The sequence below is a fragment of the Heliangelus exortis genome, chromosome 11 (genome assembly GCF_036169615.1).
Source record: "Heliangelus exortis chromosome 11, bHelExo1.hap1, whole genome shotgun sequence".
NCBI classification, from domain to species: Eukaryota; Metazoa; Chordata; class Aves; order Apodiformes; family Trochilidae; genus Heliangelus; species Heliangelus exortis.
Window position 1 is genome coordinate 5594799 of NC_092432.1, and position 24385 is coordinate 5619183.

The 24385-nt window shown below is 43.0% G+C and overlaps 1 long non-coding RNA gene across 1 annotated transcript in view; it reads left to right on the forward strand.

Annotated features, from left to right (window-relative positions):
• The first annotated feature begins 3293 nt into the window (after window positions 1-3293).
• Window positions 3294-24385, forward strand: part of LOC139800807 (uncharacterized) — a 369707-nt gene continuing 348615 nt past the window's right edge. Inside the window, exon 1 of the long non-coding RNA XR_011727954.1 lies at window positions 3294-3335. This is a non-coding gene — a long non-coding RNA (uncharacterized lncRNA). The remainder of the gene's footprint in view (window positions 3336-24385) is intronic.

Consider the following 24385-nt stretch of genomic DNA (forward strand, 5'->3'; position numbering starts at 1 on the left):
AATGCCATGTAATCATGTACATATTTGATTAAATAGCTTAATTTGTGTTCATTAAAAAAAAAATAAAATAAAGCCAAATAAGCTAGATAATGAGTGGGCGTGTTGTAGGAAAAGCAGATGGGATTTGAGGCACTAACTGTGTTCAAAGGAAGCCACCAATTTCACTTCAAGAATATTTGCGTATGAAAGCTGGTATTTTCTAGAAACATTCATGAGTAGAACACAGAGGGAAATTTTGCCAAATTCTGCTGTTTTTAATGAAGGCACACAAGCAAAAAAAAAAAAAGTTCAGCTGAGCCTGGTTCAATTCCCACTCCTTGGGAAGAGCATCTTTACTTATTTATTTTTCTATATTTACTGGGAATGTTTTCTTTCTCTGAGTCAATTATACCTAAAGCATCCTTTTGTTTACTTCTGAGCCTCTGACAACAATCTCCCCTTTCTTTGCCTTTACCTGTGGAATTAAATACTTATTTTTCATCACACAATAAAAAAGACACCTCTCCAGTCTGGAAATAATGGGATTCTTTTGTGGGTAAAGCTGTGTAAATCACAGTGTCAAATGAATGGACAAAGCTTTAATGGGGCTAATAAACACGGCCCTCTGTATTGAGCAAGGGGAATTTTTATGAAAATGATCAAATAAAGTAATAAAAAGGAAGGGGCTTCCCCTCCGGGTTTATGAGCTCTCTCGTTACACATCATGTATGACACACTGACTGGCAGAATATATGATGGACTGTCATACATTGCAGAACGACTTCAATTAGGATGATAAGATGACAAGTTCCCATAGTTCATATCTGGGTTGACTGTGGGCTTTTTTCAACGGGGCTCTTACTTTGACCTCTTTCTTTCTAATGTTTGATACGAAATTTAAAGGACCAGTTGAGGTCGTAGGAGACAAAATACAACTTATGTCAGGGGAGGGAAAGGAGGACTGCTTGTTTCTTTGTTTGCTCTCCTATCCATGGGTAGGATCCTGTAATTCAGTGTGTGACTCACTATGAAAAAATAATTAATGCCAGCAGTTCAACCCACATACACAGCTCCAGAATAACAAACCAGCAAGTTCAGCCTCCTGCTCATAACCAACTGGAAAAATCACACGACCTATAAGGAGACACAGAGGCACACCAGACAACATGAGCCAGCATCCACAAGTGTCATCAACAATTGCTTTAAACTTCTTAGCCCTGCTTTAAACCTCCTGCACGTACCTTTATTTCCATGGGAAAGAGGATAACTCCAGGCCCATAAAGGCAGGCTGGAAGAAGAAGAATGCCAGAGTAATCTGCAATTAGTTCTGGGATTGTCTAGCCAAAAAGCCCGGTTCATGTTTGTTCAAGTAAGCCTTTGGCTGAGACAGGGAGGGAAGTCTATTGGATGAAAGAGTTACATCTCAGATGGATGGTGAGGAGGTGCTGTCAGCACTTTGAACCTTGGAGAAGAAAACAAAAAGGTACAAATTAGGAGGTACTTAAAACTTTGCTGATGGCTTTGAGGGCCTGGGAGACCTCACTTGTAAAATAAACAATACCAAAAAAAAACCTGTGTACTATTTTCTAGCAGCATGTTACAGATCTTTAAATGAGTGTGTTCCAATGGGCATTGAATATTGCCCTTGTAGGACCCACATATAACATTACTGGGTCAGGATCAATCTCAGACTTCTTCTGTGGCAGCTATAAAATAGACAGACTGAAGATGGAAAGCTATTCATCCTCCGCAGGGCTAAGTGAGCTCCCTAATATTGCTGATCCCTGAGCCCATCATCTTCTTGACCCCAGGGATACCCTCTGGCTGAAAAGCTTTGCCTCATCACCTTAGAATCTGACCCAGACACTTTACATTGTCGCATGATTTCAGTCAGTCCACCAACCTGGAAAAGGGAAATGTTTTCCAGCAGAGGAGCAAATATTTTCCAGGTGGCCTATTCTGCAGATTCAGCGTTATTGTGAAGGATTTGCCTTCGAGTCAAAAAAAATTGCTTGTACAGGAGTCTCTAAAGCAAATCAGCAAGTGGAAGGAGTAGGCTAATGGAGGCACTTATCACTGAACAAAGTTGTAGGCTTGGTTTGCATACATTCAGGTGGGAAGGACTCTGACTTTGAAGAATGGCACGTGTCATGGTATAGCCACAGAAAATAATATAACTCAACCAGAATGAAAAAGAAAAGCCTCAGTATTTGGAAACTGAATAGCAAAACTCACTTCACTTCTCCTTTGCTCTGATAAGCCACAAATATTAGTAGCTACCAGAAAGGATTTCCTCAGCATCTACTTCTTGGGACAAATTGAGGTCTAAATCTTACCAATGTGCCCAGAAGCTCCTATTGGAGGAAAAAGAGCAAGGAAAAAAAGAGAAGAATGAAGGGGGAAAATTCAGCTGAGTTTAATCTGAACAGTGTATCCATCACCAAAAATGATACAAATCAGCTATTACTGGATCATGCAAAAGCAACTCCACTACCTGTGATCCTTCCTTTGCTTTCTAAACCTCTTTTCAGCACAGCCTAATGAATTGTCAGAACTGTCAGACAGCTCCAAGGAATGACAAATGTCTATGATTTGCTGCTGCTGCTGCTGCTACTTTGCTGAAAACACCTGATGTATATAGTCTTGAAATCCTCTGTTTTGTATTAAGGGCAAGGGTAAGCTGAAGGAATTGGTGTACATGTAGAGTTATTTTCTTTTGTTTTACATACATGTAGCCTCATGAGAAGAAAAATATTGGAATATCATATTCAGGTCAAATATTAAAGCACTCCTAAACCAGGAAATGACCCACAGGAGGCAGAAGAGGCAATCTCAGCTGTGCCCCATTTTAACCATTTTACAATTGCATATATAGTGATATGATTTCATGTTGTGTATAATAACCGTCTATGACCCAACATAAAACCTGCAGTGATGTAACTCCTTACTGGCATGATGTTTTCTTAATCAAAATTATAAATAATAAACCACAAAGCATTCTAACTCCACGAAAAAATTATCTGACAGACAATAAGAGCAATCAAATAATTAATCTGACAAATATCAGCGTTTGAGTTATACAGCCTCCAAACATTTATTAACTTGCAGCCAGATTCTGTGAACATTTGTCATTGACTTAAATGGGTCTAAGATTTCACTTCTTGACGAGTGACAGACCCTGATGGGTATTTAGTAATTTCTGCTATACCAGATTGGCACTGTACTTAATACATTTGCTAATTCTGTCATAGAACTTACTGTCTATAGCATTCTCCTGCACCTTCCCTAAAGAAACTCTTGTGAAGCTGTCCCTTCAAAAACACACAAAAAAAAAAAAAAAAAAACAAAAAAACATAGTTTTGCAAAACAGACAGTAACAACTCTTGCCTAATTAGTCACTTGTCCGGCACTGTAATGCATTTAGAAAAGGCTCCTATCAACTGGAGCATATTTTTTTAGTGTTTTACTGCTTGCTGGATGATATTTTCACAACAGCTTCCAGGAAGTCAGGTTGTTGGTATGACTTTTATGGGAAATGACCTTCATTACGTAAGTACTGTTAGAGAAGAGACAGACACAGCCATGGTACTCTCCTTGAACATGATGGGCACTGAGAACCTGACCTGAGTAAGATTAGGAGGGTATCAAATTGGGTTCCTCAGCTGAAAGTTTGGAGGCAAAGAACTGAGTGAATGAACAAGGAGAGCTGATCACTCCTATCACCAGATGTTATAGAGTGAGATGCCTGGGGAGCTGGTCCAGATGCAAAGGGCTGCCAAAATTAGAGCCATAATGAGAACCATGATGATGTTTCATCACATTTCTTTCAGAATAACTTAATTCCACCTTGGGAAAAAAAATACAAATGCTGTTTGTAGATCAAAGGTGTTTCCAATCTCACTTCTTCTGTGGCTCACAATAAAACACTGCTAACACACAGTAGCCCAGCTGTTACACTGGTGTAGATGTTACCACATCATTGTCATCACAATGAACACTTTCCTCCTCAAACCACTCCCGTGAGTCTCCCCATTTTACAGACAGGGACTCGATGCACAGAGGATACAGCTCAGGACTTCCAAGGCATCCATTTGCTGGCACCTATGGAAATCGAGAGCAATCAAACCTCTAAACAAGGGTTAAACACTAAATAAACTGGAGAATTTGATCTAAAAGGCTTTACCCTCAGGGGTCAGTTGCAATAAGCTGAGGGGTAGAAAACAGGTCCCCACATATTAAGTGACTGGCTAAGTACCAGGATAAATTTTGTCCTCCCCCTTAGGAAAAAGGCACCGTTTTGGACCAATGTGCCTGCCTGAATGAAGATCATTACCTGCTGTGACATGGTAAAAGCACTTTGATGGGCCTCTCTGAGGGTCTTTCAGGGCACCTGTGATGGTGATTAGAAAAACGAACTGGTGCTGGCTCAGAGCTGGGCTCCCACCGACAGCAAAGGGCTGGAGGAAGCTCTGGACTCTTGGTCTTCCCATAGAGGCCCACAAAATGATGATGTGCATATCCAGAACAGGAGGAATAATGAGAAATACTGGATTCCTCTAGTTTGACAGTGGTTGGGGTTTGGGAACTCCTCTATGATTTAAGAATAAGAATTCTTCTGTAAGTGGCCTAAAACATGCTGCTATATCATCACTTGGTGTTGTCAAATAAATAATCATGCAAAATCAGCTGCAGAGAAAAGTCTCCCATAGAACTGAGTTCCCTCATGACACATGATATATCTTTTCAAAGGGACAGATACATCTTTCTTACAGCCAGCACGCAGCTTCCTTCACTGCACCTTCCCTCCCATCCAAATCACCTCAAATAAATGTGAGTTCTGCTGTGTTCACAGTAATTCCTTCATTTTTAAACACATAATGGAAATGTATAACTAGTCCTCATAAAAATTTATATCTCAATTCGTCCCTTTAATTTATAACAGGCCCTCCAGGCAGTTATTATTCAAACATTAATAAAATGCCTATGGATCACCAAAAGCATCAATTTTCACATTCACCTCCCCTCCTATTTGTACATATATAAAGCCAGATTAGAGTTAATGCCACTTCTGTGTCTAACAACAATTACGCCTTTAATAAGATAGGAACAAATGATATATTATCTTAATCACGTTAGGAATTCGAGTTCTTTTCATGAAACAAAGTTGAATTTTTTATGCCCTTTGTGGCAATTGTTACTTAACAGCCTATATGTTTGGATATTGCAGTTTATGCAAATGTTCATGTTCTATAAATTTTAGATTTATCTCCATTTATCATTCCACATGTTCTAATATACAGACATTACGGTGTAGCGTGTGACTCTGCACACAGTCTAAAATATGATTAGGATATCTTTCATTTATTTATCCTGTAGAGAAAAGGATGGAGGGGGGAGGGAAATAGCTATTGTGGGGGCCAGATTCTCAGCTTCCATAAAATCAAGTACTGTGCAGAGCTGCATCTCACTATGCTGGTATAAATCCACCTAAGAATTTGATCTTTCATTTGCTAACAGTTGAATTTTAAAGGATTAAAGTTTATTAGGGAACCCTTCATACTGTGCTCTACAAACATTTGCCAGCTTGTTGTATATCACACCATAAAAACTCATTCAGGAGAGTAATCATTGCTAATATGAGCTCTCCCATAGAGAGACCAGGAGACAACTTGCATGCACAATGCAGCAGCAAAGATCATTAGGGCCATAAAGATCTGTAGGAAAGAATTCCCTGGGTTTTTATATTGTTCTGCAGGGAAATTTGGAGCCTCTTGAATTTGGAGAAGAGAGTGAGAAAAGTAGATCCCATGCCATATTTTGATTCTTCCTAAATCACTACAGCTGTATTGGTACCAAGGAAACAACAGCAATTTATGTCATCAGAGAAACTGGGCCTTTGCACGGTCATGACAACCAAAAAAACCTTTAAAAATTTCCTACCAACCAAACAAAAAAATTCTGCCCAAAGCATCTAAGGTGTAAAGGAGGTTAGATTCATGATCAGACATCACTCATGGGAACTACCAGTGGTGGGGTGCAAAGCCAGGAGGAAATCACCAGGAATGGAGATGCCATTATGATTTCTTTACAGAAGTAAGCACAGTGTATGGGCAGGAATTCACTTCTACCACCTTACCTTCATTATGAAAGGTGCATCTGTAGCAGCATTGCAACCAGGCATGAGTTGTCCAGGAAATCTTTCTCCCTTAGACAGTTTTGCAGCATTGATCTGGAAGATTTTACGGTGGTGTCTTCCCCCCCACCCCAGAGGGAAATTTCCGTTCCTTCCCTAAGGTGCTCAATCCGTTTCCCGGGCAATGTAGAAAATGCTGATGAAGGCTCAGGGAGGGACCAAAACTAAAGTGAACCCCATTAAGACAGGAGCTGCCTTCCTGTGTGTTTCATTATTAATACTGAGTTCAATTACTCTGATTTCTTCTGTTGATGAATTAGGAGCACCAGAACCAAGTCCCTGGCTGATACCCATTTGTCTTTGCTTATAAATGCTAATGTGATCCTGTTCCTTTAAAATCAAGCTCCTGCTTCAGTCACTTTATATCTTTGCAACACTAACTGTCTTTTCACTAATTGGTTCTGTGTAAATGAAACAAGCTGAAAAACACTGTGGCACCAATAAATATTAATAAGTTATTGTTTATTTTCTTTACCTTGCTTATGAATTCATACAAAGACGGTGCTAAGACATTAACTCCAGTCTATTAATTGCCACCTGATAATTGCCACCTGATACTTTTCTCCTGGATAATTAGGTACCCATTAGTTCTAATCAAGTAGTTACTTAATTATTGCAGTAATTAGTCTAATGGACTAGCAAATTGAAGCTTTATCACTTTTGGATACTTAATGTTCCTGACAGAGTACTTCACAAGTGTCAGGGTTCCTGATTCAGCAACCTGCCATGGATGAACCCCCTGCTGCCATTCCCACCCCACCTACGCTGCTCCCCAGCCACTCACAACACACCATGGAGATGTAAAGCCAGAGGGAACATAAATTTGAGTCTTTCTTTCTGATCCTGATCCTTCCCACCCCTGTTTATGCCTCCCCTCCTGTGCTCTTGCTGTTCAGCTCATTCCCCACCAAAAGAACTTTGTTGGGAAATTAAATAACATCTTGGCATGGAGATCACATGCATTAGGCTGTACAGCAGTGTGATTTCAGAGACAGGAGCTAATGTTGGCAGGTGTGGGAAGAAAAAAGCAACTGTGAGGGGAGAAATAAGCAAGAACACTCATATAGAGCCAGGTTTGGAAGAAAAAAGGAGAGGAGCAAAGACAACATGGCTCCAAGGTCTGGGACTGGTAATAGGTCTCTCTTTCGTCTCTGAATCAGAGGTGCAAATGTAGCAGATTTTCAGTGCATAAAGACTATGGAAGTTGATTTTAATTTAGTGCAGAGTTGGTGGACAAGATGCCATTAGCATTTCTCTGCCCCACAGTTTTATAATGAATATCATACTTAATTCTAAAGGGCTGTCAGTTCCACACTTCCACAATATTCAATTCAGAAAGGGCATGTGAAATGCCATCCTCACCCCTATACTCTGTCCATGTCCTAGGCCATACACCATCCCTATGCCTCATACTTGCTTTTGGTTACTAATGTGTTTGAGGTGGATAAAACAAGTATAATCATTTAGAAGTGTTAAATGGGGATTTATTTCTGCTGTTGATCATCTGATACAGATTCTCTCAAGTCTCTTCATGTCAGATTTGTATCAGAATTGATCATCAAACCCTTTGGCAAGTGTCATCTGCCCCAGGCGTTGCAATGTGTAACGTACAAGCACTCATTGTACTGGGAAGAGGAAGAAAAGAGAAGGAAGAAAGATTGATCCTGACCAGAAATAAAGAAGCTAATTCCATTCAATAATGCTTGACAACTTGTTAATGGTTAAACTACTTCACATATGTGGTAAGATTATGTGTTCTGAAATAGACATATTTCTCTTTCTTGATCAGATAACTCATGTTTCCATCACTGCTCATGCTGTAGCCGTCTCAGACTTTGTTCAGAGAAACAGGATTTGGAACATACCTTGACTAGGTCCTGCTGAGGATGCTGGGTTTCCAACTGGCTTCTGACAGGTACCTAGGTTTGGCTTTTATGGATAGCAAGGTACTGGCTGGTGGCAGTGAGGAGGAATGACTGTTGGGCACCTGGGTTTTGTCCTGCTATGCAACTGGAGCAAGGCCAGGTCATGGGCCAGAGGTCTCTTAGGTGCCAAAAGCTGTATGATTTAGTTTACCATGCAGAGACCAGAGTTTCCCAAGTCTACCATGTGAGGTATATTCATAAACCAAAATAAACCCCACACTCTACTATCCTCACAATCAGTGGAACCTCATCCACCTATTGAACTATCTTTGGCATGTTCATATGATCAGAGCTGAGAAGCTAACACTTTTCTGGGGTAACACAAATTCATTACTAATGCTATTTCACCTAAGTCTTCTTACTGCATGAAAAGCAGTGTCCTTTTTCTGTCACTCATACCTAAAATACAATAGACCATGACAGAGAGGTCACCAACTCCTGAAGTTTCTACCAAAGCTCCACGTACATCCATCACAGCCAGCTGCGAATGCTCGTTTCCTCTGAAGTTCCTCTTTAGGTAACAATCAATAAAACCTTATGTTGCTGCTGAAAAATCATACCACAGAACTGCTTAAGCACCTGCATGAGGCCACTGAGCAATAACAATCCCATACATTGAAAACAAAATTAGGCAAAGCATACTCGGCCCATTAAGAAAACATATTGCTTGAAATTACAGTGCCTCAGGATGTTTGTCTCTTGTTTCTAGTGCTGGCTCTGCAGGAGAAGGCTGCCAGCCCTGTTCAGCACAGAACCTGCACTGACCTGAATTCATGTGTCTGAGACTGCTGTCTCTCTGTCAAAGGCTCCCAGTAGCAGAAATCTAACAGAGAAACTTTTAATGGTGAGAAACAGTTACATTTTTTTCCATCAATGGCCATAAACAGTAACTGATACTAAAAAGTTTTGCTACCTAAGATGTGTTGTCCCTCAGTGTACAGCTAAGAGAGGGCAAGCACCATCTTACAGCCTCATCTGATCTCCCCAAACTGCTCAAACTTCTCTGTCCTTCTGTGAACAAATTTGGTGCAGAGCCCTGTCCCTGAGAGCTCTCCCTGCATGAATAAGCTGGCATTTGGGGAACAGAAGGGCAGAAGGTTGGGGGGACCCATTGGGAGGGTCTTGCAGATGCTGTGCCTACACTGAGGCTGTGCAGAGGTTTCTCTCTGTCTCCAAGTGCTATCGATCCAGCACAAGCACTAAATTCATTTTAAGGATGCCGAGAAAGAGCGAGCAAACCATACGTGACAGATGTTACTCAGTTCATTCACTTTCTTGCACTTCAGTTCAAAGGCTCAGTTGCAATGTATTGTAGGTTATAAAAATTCAGCAGTTTAAGATCTTCACAACAGCTCAGACCATGGGTTACACCATGCTCAGAAAAACCTGAGCATTGTGCTGAGGAGGGCAAAGGGAAGGAAGACTTAGGGAGGAAAAATGCTTCTAATTTGTCTATTCAAATCTAAGATCTTTTTATGAGGTGTGGGTTTTCTTGGAAAGCTCTCAGTCTTCTCCTCTTTCGGTTCTCTGAGTGCTTATTTTATGGTTTTCATCATTTTCTTGAGTTTGCACACATGGAACAAACGCCAGCCCGCAAAATCCAGGGGGTAAGACAAGATCATAGACAACTGTTCCACCTTCTGCCACTGAATAAAGCAGGGTTGTTTGCCTGGATGAGAAAATCAGTAAGAAAACATCTACAGGTTGACATGCAGAACACTATGTGGTTCCCCATGAGCACTTCTGGTGAGCATGAAGTACAAGATACCTTGCACAAAGAAGACCGGAACTGTACCTAAGGGAAGCACCCTGAAATGTTAGCAAGGGGCAGTGATTCATGGTCAGTCTGGCCCTTGCTCCCATCTCCTGACTGCCACCAGCAGCCATGTCCTGTTGAAGGGCTGGGCCACCTTCCACTGTTACATCAAGTTGAGGACCAAACCAAGCAAACCAGTGCCAGCCTCTCTGTCCTTCTGTAGCTGGTGATGGGTGAGGACATGGAAACAGGCAAAGGATGGCCCCTGGATGTAATTTCTTTTACTGGTACCGGGATGAATCCAGGTGAATTAAGCACCTAATGGTGAGATGCAGTTGACAGCTGTCTTCTGTCACCCTGGTGCAGAAAAGCTTGGGTAGGTGCCACCTGTCCCGCCACACAGCATCCACCTCTAGCAGCCTGCACAGCAGTGACACAACTGGCACAACCATCCCAATCTTCAACAGCTTACTCTCCTGCCCCCACCCCCCCAGCACAGCCTTAGGGGTTTTGAATGTCCTCTCAATGTCCTCTTAAAGCAGCAAGTAATCTTTCCTGCTAATCCTGCTTTCTTCTCCTCATTTAGATCATTCTGCTGTAGGTCCAGCACTGAGATGATCTCAGGGTACCAGTGAAGAGGACCATGTGCTCTCAAGTTTGCCTTTATGGTTGGTTGAACTCCTGGGAATCTTTGGGAATCTTTTGGTCTTGCTGTGGTTTGGGGTTTTTTGCAGGTTGTTCTCAACTGCCTGTCAGACCCAGCCATGATGAAACCCAGCATCTTGCAGAGACATAAAATGGAAAGCAGGCAACTCATCAGAAAAGTAGCAGCTGTTTTACAGCATCACAAAACAAAATCATCATACTCTAAAAACTAGATTTAGCAGTTTAAAAGAGCTGCTAACACAAAATTAGATGGAGACAACAGCGTGGTTTTGTAAGTGACAGTGCTTCACTCAAATGCCCTAATTCATGTAAAAACAACTTAGGAAACATTAAATGGCTGATGATCTTGGAAAGGGGAAGAGCATTCAGACTTTCAATGGCTGTTTAGGAAGAACGTGCAGATTTATTACATCATCTTTTTTTTTTTTTTTTTCATTTATGTATTTTAAATAAGCATTGTGTCAAAACTGCCACCTCTTAAATAACAATGATGCTATAGTCTTCCTGATGGAGGAGACACCAGCTTTTATTGGCAAGTCATTTGTATTTACTGCAGGCAGAAAACCAGTAAAAAAAAATAGTACAAAATTTTAACATTGAATGAGATGGAATAAGAAGGCCTTGAGCACTTTGGATCATCAAATACCCCAATAATTGGATATGGCTGTTCATACAACCATAAGTTCATACACATGGGGAGGATATAAAGACCCAATTGCCATGTGAATGAGCTTTCTGTTGCCTTCTGGAAACTAATATGCATATACGAGCTGTGCTAGATACAGGTGCAATACAAGCTTTTCTTTGGCTCAGCTGTGTTTCCCACTGAGGATGAACATTTCTCTGTGCTGTAGATAAATCCTGTCCATAAACAACACAACCAATCACCTTACTACTGAAGGACATGTGGCTTGGCCAGAGGTCTTGTAGCCACGAAGAGGTGATTCCTGATTGCTTGGGAACAGATATTATTTGTCTGTATGATTTTTCTTTAGTTTTCTTTTTTTTTCCATGAAACACCTCATGCCTGAGGTGCTCCCACATCTCCCATGGTGGCAAGCCCCTTCATCTGTGTGATCTGACCCTGCTTGTCCAAGGTGATTCTCCTGCTAAGTCCCATCAAACTCCTACTTGAGGAAGGAATACAGCACTGGATATAGAATAAAGGAGGAATACAGTATAAGATGAGGTCTGGCTATTTGTTCTGTGCAGACAAGTTGTGTCCCTGACGAAGTCTTCTGTGTCCTAACAAATTGTGGCGATAGGAGCATAAGAAGTGCCCCGCTCTTCAAGGGTATTTTTATCCTGCTCTTCAAGGAGAGATGTAAAAATCTAGGTGCAAATCCAAAGTTTGAAAAGTTGCAGACTCTTACAAACAGTCTATGATGGATCTGCATTTTTCAGCTAAAGAACATCTATGCTCTTGACCTGAGACCTAGTTTTCACATTTGTGGAATTAAATGAGCATCCTTTTCTAAAAGACATTAGCCCAAGGCTGGGCTATCCAAAGGATGGCTTTAGTATTTAGATAAAGTCATTTTCATGTCAAGGAGACTTAAAACCTGACATATCTTGTCTCTGTTGAAAAGCCAGTTTGTTATACCACATCGTGGCTTGTTATGTGCAGGAGGACAAAGGAAAAGTGGAGGTTGTTCTAGATTTAACATCTCTTATAGGACAGCATGCACTATCAGTGACACCAATGACCTGGCCTTGCCTTAGGTTATTCAGTTCCCCATATATCCTAAGGCTGTGCCAAAAACCTGCCAAACTATAAGGGAAATATTTGTGACCTCTGCCAAACTGTGAAGTCTTTGGGTCTGAGGTACCTCAGATGTCTTGATAAGACTGAGGGAGATGAGCCTGGAAAAAGAGGAGTTTGAAAGGAATGAAAGGATATTCCCTACCTGCTGCTGCCGAGCTGGGTTGTGTGCCTGAGCACTTGTCCTCCTTCCAGAGTTGCCCTGCAGGTGTTCAACCTGCTTTGAAGGAAAAAAAAAAAAAGAGATAAAATAGTGATGGGGCCAAGGAGATGAGACTCTTCTTGAGAAGGGCCTCAAGGCGTTAGAGCTCTTATCTTTCTCTGCCTGCAGCCACTGAAATTCAGATTGTGTTTCACAGGTATGTCCCTAAGTGGGGTCTTCTAGATCTGGGCAGCCTTTACAGACCACTGCTGCAGCCCTGGGGAGATGAACAGACAACCTCTTGGCAAGCAAGGCTCAGAGCCAGAGGAGAGATTGAGTGATCCTGTTTCAGATCAGATGGATGGCTCTAAATGACCTGTAAAGACACTCCCTGAGCCCCGAGCCACAACATGAAGAGCCAAGAAGCCACTAGCACTTCTGAAGTAGTTATTAGTGACTGAAGTAGCACTTGTCAACTGCAACTTCAGTTTCAAGTAATAGTTTAACAGCATCAGCTTGAAAAAAGGTTATATCTCAGTGTGTCTGGTGTGCTTCTGACACTTAAAAGGAAATAATTGGCAGGCTTAGAGCAAGGGCAGATACCAGTGGTAGAACAGGAGAGGAGGTTGGATACTCGAAACAATACTGTGTGAAACAAGAGCCAGGAATCCATCCTAAGCCCTGGCATAAAAAGCATGACAAAGCTGTAACCCAGCCTGCAGAAAGAGCTCTGCCCTCCCCACCATGACCTGTACTGTGGTGACATTTAAAGACTCTTCTACAGTTGCAGTTTGCAGCCATGTCCTAACAAGAGGACAAAAAACATGTTGCCCCTTGCAATTCTTGGCCAGCTTTTCGGAAAGCACGTGTAATTCAATCTCCAGTTGAGTTCTGGCATCAGGACAGCAAAGCCCAAGAGAAAGTAGATGTGTGTGTGCAGTGGAGAAGACAGGAAATTATATGGAATGAAGCGCACAGTCTCGTTTTACCTGTAGTTTGGCTGTCAAGAGAGGAATTAGCATGCAAATCCAGCAGTCCCTTGGCTGTCATCACCTTCCAATTAGCTGCATTTGATTTTGGTTGGTGCTGATGGATTGTGTCAGCAGGTGAGGTAGGATGTCTGAAAGGTGCTCTGGTTGCCATGGGCAGGAGAGGGCTGTGTATGTGCATGTTTTTCCTTTGCTAGTTGCTGGAAGGATGCTGTCCTGCCAAAGTAAAAGCACTGCTGCCAGTCACTGGACAGAGGAGCTGATTCTGGTCTCAGTGACACGAACATTTCTGCAAATAGTGGCCTAACAGCCAGAGCTGTTATCAGGTAGGTTGATCCACCAGTTATCAAGGTCAAAATGTGTCTCAGACATGTGGTTTGGAGACCACTACTGCCATTTCAAGCCGCTTTTCTAATTTACATTATTTATTATCACCATTGCATAAGGCATCTCATAGTCCCTGCCACAAAGTTTGGGGAGCTGCTGTGCCTTGTGCTGCAGAAATATAGCATCTTGCCCCTGGAAATGTACAAGCAGAACCAAAGAAAGAAGAACTGGCAAAAGAGGAAAAGAAATTATCACCACCATGAAAGGGGAGCTTTTTGACCAGTATGTTCTAGCCAGCCAGTCAGAGAGAGTGAACAGGGCTCTGACTCTTTGGCTGCACCCAAGACCTGCTCCTGGCTGTGACAAGTAGTGTTTTAGGAGACCAAGCTGAAGTGGCAGTGTGCAAGTGAGTCAGAAGAGTGTCTTCAAAGTGAAAAGTAGTTTGTATTTGTTGAAACAGAATTGTCATGGAAAAGGATCTTCCTTCCAGAGGATGGAAGCCAAGACAGCAACAACTTGGTCATGCCAATAAACTACAGAAATTACATTTACAGAGCAATTTTGAAAAACAAGCATGTGATCCAATTTGTCTAGAGAAAAAGGATGTTTCCACAGATCATAGAATCATAGAATCATAGAATAGGCTGGGTTGGAAGGGACCTCAGAGATCACCGAGTCCAACCCTTGATCAACTACCGCTGCAGTCACTAGACTATGGCACTGAGTGCCATATCGAGTCGCTTTTTAAATGTCTCCAGGGATGAAGAGTCCACCACCTCCCCAGGCAGCCCGTTCCAATGTCTGATCACCCTTTCCATGAAAAAATTCTTTCTAATATCCAATCTGAACTTCCCCCGGCACAATTTAAGACCATGCCCTCTTGTCTTACTGAGAGTTGCCTGGGAAAAGAGACCAACCCCCGCCTGGCTCCATCCTCCTTTCAGGTAGTTGTAGAGAGCAATGAGGTCTCCCCTGAGCCTCCTCTTCTCCAGGCTGAACAGCCCCAGCTCCCTCAGCCTCTCCTCATAGGATCTGTGTTCGAGTCCCTTCACCAGCTTGGTTGCCCTCCTTTGGACCTGTTCGAGGACCTCAATATCCTTCTTGAACTGAGGGGCCCAGAACTGAACACAGTACTCAAGGTGTGGCCTTACCAGGGCTGAGTACAGGGGCAGAATCACCTCCTTGGACCTGCTGGTGACGCTGTTTCTGATACATGCCAGGATGCCATTGGCCTTCTTGGCCACCTGGGCACACTGCTGGCTCATGTTCAGCTTCCTGTCAATCCAGACTCCCAGGTCCCTTTCTGCCTGGCTGCTCTCCAACCACTCTGTCCCCAGTCTGTAGCGCTGCATGGGGTTGTTGTGGCCAAAGTGCAGGACCCGGCACTTGGCCTTGTTGAAGCTCATCCCATTGGAGTCAGCCCATCTCTCCAGTCTGTCCAGGTCCCTCTGCAGAATCCTCCTGCCTTCCAGCTGATCAACACTTCTCCCCAGCTTGGTCATCAGCAAACTTGCTGATGATGGACTCAATCCCCTCATCCAAGACATCAATGAAGATATTGAACAGGACTGGGCCCAGTACTGATCCCTGGGGGACACCGCTGGTGACCGGCCGCCAACTGGAAGCAGCCCCATTCAGCACCACTCTCTGGGCCCGGCCCTCCAGCCAATTCTTAACCCAGTGCAGAGTACGCTTGTCCAAGCTGTGGGCAGCCAGCTTTCTCAGGAGGATGCTGTGGGAGGCGGTGTTGAAGGCCTTGCTGAAGTCCAGATAGACCACATCCACAGCCTTCCCCTCATCCACCAAGAGGGTCACCTGATCATAAAAGAAGATCAGGTTGGTCAGACAGGACCTGCCCTTCCTAAACCCGTGCTAGCTGGGTCTGATCCCCTGTCCATCCTGCAGGTGCTGTGTGATTACACTGAGGATGATCTGTTCCATAACCCTGCCAGGCACTGAGGTCAGGCTGACAGGCCTGTAGTTTCCCGGGTCTTCCTTCCGGCCCTTCTTGTGGATTGGCGTGACATTGGCCAACTTCCAGTCATCTGGGATGTCCCCAGTGAGCCAGGACTTTTGGTAGATGATAGAGAGAGGCTTGGCGAGCTCTTCTGCCAACTCTCTCATCACCCTCACCAGATGGAGTTCATCTGGTCCCATAGACTTGTGGGGATCCAAGCAGCCCAGTAGATCACTGACAGTTTCCTTCTGGATTGCAGGGGGGGTGTTTAGATTCTTGTCTCCTATAGGCTCCAGAAGCCAGCTGTCCTCAGGATAGCCCATTTTACTGTTAAAAACTGAGGCAAAGAAGGTGTTAAATACCTCAGCCTTTTCTTCATCTTTGACAATTACATTCCCGTCCATGTCCATTAAAGAATGAATGTTTTCCTTGCCCCTCCTTTTGCCACTGATGTATCTGTAGAAGGACTTCTTGTTATCCTTCACAGAGGTGGTGAGCTTTAGTTCAAGTTGTGCCTTTGTGTCTCTAATTTTTTTCCTACATAACTTAACTGTATTCCTGAATTCCTCTTGAGTAGATAACCCTTTTTTCCATAACCGGAAACACTTGGAGCCTCTGTAAGAGTTTCAGTTCTGTGGAGGACCAGGAGAGTCAGCATCTTTTCTGTTTGTTAGAAATCAAACTCAGAAAGACATAAATACATTTGGTATGAAATACATTAGAGGGAGCTGAGCAAGTTGAAGAAATTGCTTATGTTAGAAGACTTAGTAACTGTAAGTGTGGGCCCTACACCATGACAGAAAGAAGGGAGAGAAAAAGAGGCAGGATTTCTTGAAGTGGAAATTAAAAATCCATGGTGAGCTAAAGACGAATAAGTAAATGTCAAAGGCACTGCATGAAATTTGACTTTTGGACAAAATAAAACAAGTCTGGAGTAGAACTGGAAGCCATTGTGATACTTGAAGCAGTGATACTTGAGTTGGCATATGCAGATAAGGTTGCCTAGAAAAAGGAGCAGAAGGAGCAGAAGAGGAGGAGTTACCTTTGAACCCAGCAACAAATTGGAGGGTAGGAAGATGATGAGGAGCCTTCAGTCAACAAAGGCAGCATCAATAGAAGACTGGCTCACAGATGGTCAGAGCAGATTTCAAAAAGTAAGCAATAATGCTGAAAATTGCTGATGGGTCAAGAGGATGGGGCTGGAATATTGATGTTAAGTTTTGCCCAGGGAATACAGACAGGTTTTGTTGGGAGCTATTTCAGAGGGATGTCAGGCTGGGTACATAGGACAAAGAAGGTGGAGAAAGCACATTGAGCAAACCTAGATAGGAAAGAGAGCAGGGTTTCCAGAGAGACAAAGAGAAGAGACAATGCTTGCAAATGGAAGGAATAAAGCATTTTATTATGAGAACTACAGAACAGAAAACAGTGAAAGGTTCAGTAGTATGAGAAAGGAAATGAGAGGGGAAACCAAAGATCAAGAGATGAAATTAGACTTCTGGGCTATAAGGTTAAGAAAAGAAAAGAACCACATTTGTGACTGTGAGGGGAGTGGGAAGAAGAAGGGGGAAACAACCTGATTCAATTTTCTCCTCAGAGAAATCACCAAGAGCCTGTACCCTATTATAAACAAAGACAAAAAGGGGAAAGTTGGGGAAGAGGTGAAAAATGCAATTGAAAGAAGATGTAAGAGATGGGGAACAGGGGCTGGAGGACAGGAAGAGACAGGGTATCACCAGGAGAGAGGAGGCAAATGCCTTGGATGTGGAGGAGAAAGTGAAACTGGAGTGATAACTGATCACTGATAACTGTGCCAATGGAGGGACAGGCATGGACAACTCGAAGGAGGATCCAGGGAGCAGAATAGATTCCAGCTCCAACTTGACCTGCAAAAAGGTCATTGAATATATTCCAAGAGCAAGGAACAATGAGAGAATTTGAGCCACTGTTAATAACAACGTACCATTCAACTCTAACAATATTACTGATGGTGCTCTGAGCTATACATCATCTGTTTCTGCTGGGTTTGATTATCCTAAATGAGAACATGCCAGAGAAGCTTAAAAAAGCACTGCCACCTTTGGCACCTGCCCCAGATTAAGCCTGCAAATCTACCCTGTGTCTCACTCAGATTGAGAGCTTCTGTCCTTGAAATGTTAAACTCATTATCTGGTAGGTGTGGACAGTCTTGTGTCTCACAGAGCCAGGAAGAAATGTGACATGAATTTGTCATGGGAAAGGGGGGGAACTAAACAACTCCCGAGAAATGTTGAGAGCCTGTGTATTTTTGGCAGAGGATACCAGCCAGACATGTCAGCTGATAGCATCCATAGAGCTGGAGGACTGAAAATGAACTGCATTACAACAAACAGAGATTTCACAACTGAAAGCAGCACACTGACATTTATATTAACTGCATCTGACATGACCTGACAGACTGGGCTGGAGCAAAGCCCATCACAACATCAACCCAACTTCTGCCCCAACCCACCGGTGCCTCTGTCGCCCATCCATTTCTCACCACCCTGGGAAGGAAGGAAGATCATACACAACCTGATGCTTTTTTGGTGTAGGAAGGCCAATTCCTGGGCCAGATGCTCAGTTAATGAGCAAAGGCAGTGCCTACCTCGTGATTGAGGGACCTTGTGACATACCATGACCATCACTGCAAGGCAGGAGGGCTTGACAAGCTCCACGTAGAGAAGAAATGTGGCAGAGTCAGGAAAGGTTTCCCTCCTCTAGGCTATTCTGAGCTTTGACACTGAACCAAAGTGACTCTTTTGACCCTGGTGGAGTTACCTTGATTTACCTGAAGGTAGTAGGGAGCAGAATCCAGCCCCATAAATTTTATCAGTTTTATGGGGTTTGCAGATGAGAAAAAGGGAAGTCCATATTCTCGGTGCCTAGGGCTACTTCAGGGGCTGGCTGTCAAGGTGTGTTTTTTATTGTGTGTACTGCTTGTCTGATGATAGGAACTAAATTGAGAAGAGACTCATTTCTCACAGGCCACTGAGCAACCAGAATGTGCTAACTGTCATACGTAGGAAGCACTCAGGTGTCGGGATTGTCAAGAGAGAAAGTGCAACGCTTTTTATTAACTGCAAGAGCAATCAGCTCTGTCTGGGTCTGCTCAGTCTTGTGGAAACACATAGTTCACACTGGGCAATGCTCAGAGGCTTAACACAGGTATCAACACTGTGCCTTGGGTAATAACTTCACATTAGAGCTGCTGCACAAGACTGGTGCATGGTCACCATTCTACTTGTGGTGTTTGGTAGTCTGATCTCCTGCAGGCATTTGCAAAGTCTGAATAGGTCTAATATTGCATGATTCAACAGAGCATTTAAGTTGTGTTTTGCCTTTCTTGCATGGTGTGTGCCCTGCTCAGAGACTGGGGGGGCTGGTTCAGGCTCAGACCTCAGCACATGCGACTGCCTCAAGGTTTAGGACCAGAGGGATACAGAGGGGCCCTATAAAAGAAAGGGGCTGATAAAGACACATTCAAGACACTGGTAGCCTCTTATTCAAGTTAATACAGCTCCACTGAGTCTTTCTGTGAAGGCTATAAAAACACCTTCAAATTTTGGAGGGGCTAAATCTGACTTTTAATTGAATTTGAGTAACTTGTTTGAAACCGAATTTGGTTTCAGTTCAACAGCAATTAAAACAAACACCAACCAAATTATGCTTTTGAAAACTGCTTCAATGGTGCCTTTTGCTGGTGGTAAAAAGGGCAAATGTCCAGGTTCCATTTGCACTGTGTCACTAGTGGACTCTGCAAGAAGACCTCAGGAGTTTTCTCTTCTCAGCTGGGAGATTTCCAAACCCCATAACCCAGAGCCATGATCAGAAATAGGTCTTTGCAGCATGGGTAGGGAAGAGGCCAAAGACTCACTGAATCCCTTAATTGCTTCCTTACAGCCTAGAGGTTATGAGAAATGATATAAAAGGTTTAATCTCTGTCAAGGAGTCAGTACCTGGGTAAGAACTGCTCATCTAAAGAAAAATCAGAAGAAAATTTCTAACCTGTTGACTTAGCTGGGAGTTTTCTGCCTCAAATGATGTCTCTGTTACATTTCCCTCACATAAAATCAGCACACAATTAAATAGATACGTGTGGGCAAAATTCCAATCTGTTTACTTCACCACTTTACCCAGGGAAAGCCCTGAGAAAAGCATGAAAAGAAAGAGGCCATTTGGGCCAAGAGAAATGTTCACGGATGGCTGCAGTGCAGTGCTTGGCTGCAAGCATAGAAAATAGCCCACGACATCAGAAAAATGAAATACACGAGGCACACTGGCCACATGTCCCACATCCAGGGATGCTGAACATCCCTCTCTGATCACTCCAGGGTGAGAAGAAGCCTCATGGTGCCATAAGTTCCCTGAGCTGTCGGGTGGGCAGGACATTTTGAGGCCCACAAGGTGACACATCCTGCCTCCAGAGGGGGTGGGTCAGCTGTACAGTGGTTTCTGCCCTTAACAGGTGCTTCAATGTCAAAGGTATTAGAAGTGGTTATTTTCAGTGCTGTGCCAAGTGCTGTACGGGCTTCTTCCTCCCCTACCCCCTTTCTAATTAAATTTATCATCAATGACTCTGAGCTGGGCTAAGAGTTGAGCTGTCATGTTAAGAGAGGAGCACCAGCAGCACAAAACCCTCCAGCTGGAAAGACAGAGTTCCTGATTGTGGCTGTAATTTGTGGAAATTATCTCTCCAGTCTCGTTTCTCTTATGTTTCCAAATCTACCTCATCTTTGTCTCTCACATACCCAGGTTCACAGGCAGAGGCAGAGGCACGTGCCTGCTCTGTGGGTTATATGCTAGAACATCTTGTCTTGGAGGATTGCCCCTGTCTATATAGGAATATAAATATATATATATATAGTTAAAAGCTCTAACCTTCTGTCAGCTGCATCAGCATAACACAGACTCCCCCAGCAGTCTTGGCTCGGATGATGGAACCCTAGATGCAAACTGCCCTGATTTTCAGTGGAGCTGAGGAGAACAGACAGCCCTCAATCCATGGCCCTATGACTGCTTGGTGCAGTTGTCCCAGAGTTTGCGCCTCATCCACCACCAGAAGGCTTGTTAGAAGTCATAGCCTTCAGTGCTATGAGCAGGTCTCTGATAATTGGGTCAATCTTCACCACCACTTCAAGACTAATTTCCCTTGCAAGGCCCAAAGATTACATCTTCACATGGCTACATTTCCTGCAGCTTGCAATGTACATTAGACTGTTCCTTCAGGACTCACCATCCCACATGTCCTCTCTAAAGACTGGCTGAGTAGTGCCTTCAGAAACTTCAAGGGATAAGGCAGCCCCACGAGCTACGGAATGTTCTTCTCCTCTAGAATTGTCTTTCAGGAATTCACCTGGCTGACCCGTGCCTTAGGCTGGGGGTGGTGATAAGATCATGGCTGGCAGTAAAGTGGCAGCATGCCAAACACACAGAAATACATTTGCTACAGTCCCTTCAGAAGATCACGTTAGCAAAACAGCTTCCAACTACAGTGTGTTGTTGCCTGCAAGCCCTTTGGAGAGCACTGGCTGATGTCTGTAGGGCACACCAAAGCTTTCACCCAGTTCATTTCCCTCTGGCCAGATGGAAGGAGGATAATGATTCCATTAAAGATATCCCATCCAGAGGCTGTTCACAAAATCACCAGGGAAGGGGCTTGGCTTGGTGGAGGTTTGCAGTGTGCTGCTGTACACATTCCAGTTGGATTTGAAGCAAGCTAAGCAAACTGGAGGATGATGTGAATCTGATTTCTACATCTCCTGGATGAGATACTGCACTGCAAAGCCCAAGCCTGATCCCCAGACATTTCAGAAGAAAAATTCACTCAACCATCCCACTAGAACTCTGATTCCTAAGATGGTTTTCTAAAATGGTGAAAAATCAGACAAGGATGAGGGGAAGGACATGCAGGAACTGAGTGATAAACAGGTGGGGTTTTTTTGTAGAGCAGGGAACCTGAAAGAGGTGCTGAGTGTCCTCAAATGATAGCACTGAAGAGAGAAGATGCAGTTCTTTCAAAGTCAGGCAGCAGGTTTTCCCTATTTACTCTGCTTTTGCAAAAGGATAAAAAGAGTAAAACCCCCAACATCCATGAAACTGCATGTCTGGCAATATTAGAAAATCTTCCTTAAGGTGCCAGTGGTAGATGATGCAAGCAGCAAGTACATGTGATGCAGTGGAACCCTCTTTAAGTTAAATCAAACGTCTGGGGATCAGGGGCAGTTTAAGTCTCCTCATGAATAGCTAAGGTTTAAGATGTTCTGATATATAATCTGGACAATTTGTCATCCCTTTCCCCCCCACAGAGAGGATAATTAACAGTGCAAAATGCAGTAGGCTCCATGTACCCCTTTCTGATGTCAGGGGCCCATTTTAAGGTCAACGATTGAAATGCTCTGATGGTGTCAGCTGAGCTTTTGCATCTGTTGCTAGGATTTTGCTCACCAAGGACTCTTAAGACAATGTATGTTCATTAGTTTACAAGAAGATGTAATTATCCATCCAAACTCTACCATGTTTCATTTGCTACTAACCTGATTCACCTGGGTAGGTGGCAATAAGTGCATTTGCTAACTGGTGATTACCAAATTAGTTGCATGATAAACCTTTTTCAACGTACCTTTTAGGTGAAAAAAAAGGTAAAATGAATAATGAGTTGATCTTTTCTTTCAACATGCTGTAATCTTTATTAATTTAACTTGAGCTAATTTATTGCAGGGGGAGAAAGAGAGGGAGAAAGCTTGTATTCCTATGAACTCATATTGCAAATGAGGCAAACAGAGGGAACATTTCCTATTGTAGTTATATTTTAAAATCCACACTAATTATAAACCCATTTATTCATTGTAAAGGCAGGGGCTGCAGCCTGGTTGGGGGAGGGAATAGGGGGTCATGTATAAATTGCCTCCCAAGGACCCCACTGAAATTTCCATAGCGTTCACCATATGACACTGATGTGTGAAAATTGACATGAAGATTTGAAAATTGGGACTGAGGGAGACCAAGCATAAAATAACTTCAATTTTGTGCTTTCTGTGTCTCTCGGAGGAATAGTGCAGTGGACTGACCAACACAACACAAACAAGCGAAGGGGAGAGAAAAAAATATTCAGGGAGAAGGATAGGAGTTATTAAAGAGAAAACACACTCCTCACTCACAGAGAGAAAGGATGATCAATGGATTTAGTCACAGAGAAATTCAAGCAGAAAATTGCTGCTGTTTTTTATCTGAGAGGCAGAAAGTTTAACCAAACCAGAATTCTCTCTACTCACTCCAAGGCAAACAGCGAAGGAAACCACTGGGTTTTGAACCAGTGGGAGAACTGTGTGTGTGAGTAAATTTTTGTGTGTGATTTTACAGAGTTAAGGTGTCAAATGAATTCTAAGGCAGAGTCCTCACTTCCAGAAGTCCTCAATGGGGAAGATTTTATTCTAGCTCTTTTCTTTTTGAGGAACCCAAGACTCTGTAAACCATCCTCAGTGGAATGCCTTGCTTTCCAGATATCTGTTTTCCTATACACAAAAACCATACAACAGTGTGGCCTTAACTACAAGGACGCTGTCAGCCATGGGTTTTGAAACCCACCAAAATCAGAAAGCCAACCTTTTCTAATGTGGATAGATGCAGTCACTGGACTCAGCTGTTAAAAGAGAAGTCCTGTTTCTTCTTCAAATAAGGTTAAAACCTTAAAATCAGCAAAAATGGATCAAGAAAAGAGCAGACTGTTCAAATTTAAATGTTTCAGGTCTTTCTTCTGTAACCTAAGGTCTTAGAGGGTTAATAATTTACACTATTAAATGCTACGTAATTTTTCTCAGTTCTTGTTCTTTGGAACACTTTGGTGACTCTGAATGTGGTTTTTGAGAACTAAGTTTTGGCATTCTGGAGCCTCTTGCTAACACTTGTTTCCATCCATAAGATCAGCCCAGCCTTGGGACTTACCTGTACCCTTTTCAATAAACAAATCACAAGCCATTCAGGAAATAGGTATCCATATTGTTCTTAGCAAGGGTTATGTGTTCAATAGTTCACATCCTTGGATTATTGATCAAAATTCACTTTAGGATCTCAGCAGACCCATCCAGCCGTGCTGCACTATGATGCAGAGAAATACAGACCCCACCCATAACCCCATGGAAGGTTTTGAAAACCTGGGTCTGTTATAACCTTGGTCTTATAATTCTAAAGCTGGTCTTGTCTGCTCTAGGCAGATGTTCAGCACTCACCATCACCATGAGCATTGTAGAGGAGCCCTGTTGCTGCTAGTGCTGCAATTTCCTTTTTGCATCCCAAGTTGTTTGCTGGCCTCTGTTATCTCTTATCATCTGCAAGACAATGGAAATGCAAGTCTATACATTTCTGCTTTGTATATAGATAGAGATAAAGATAAAGAAGATGGCTTAAGCTTTAAAACTAATTGTTCTTTACTTACTGTAAGTCCTAAGGTCATTCTCAGGCTGAGAGGATGTACGGTGCAGTCCTGAACACTCTGCTGTCTCACCAGACTGTTTTTCTCAGGCTCACTTACTTTATTTTATTTAGCTTTGTGACACACAAGGTTCCTTGTGCGTGCTGCTATGATGATCTACAAGACCATTGTTCCCATGCTGTGGATCTCATTTATTACAAAGTGAAGTATATAATAATGAAAAATAGCTACAGCTATTCC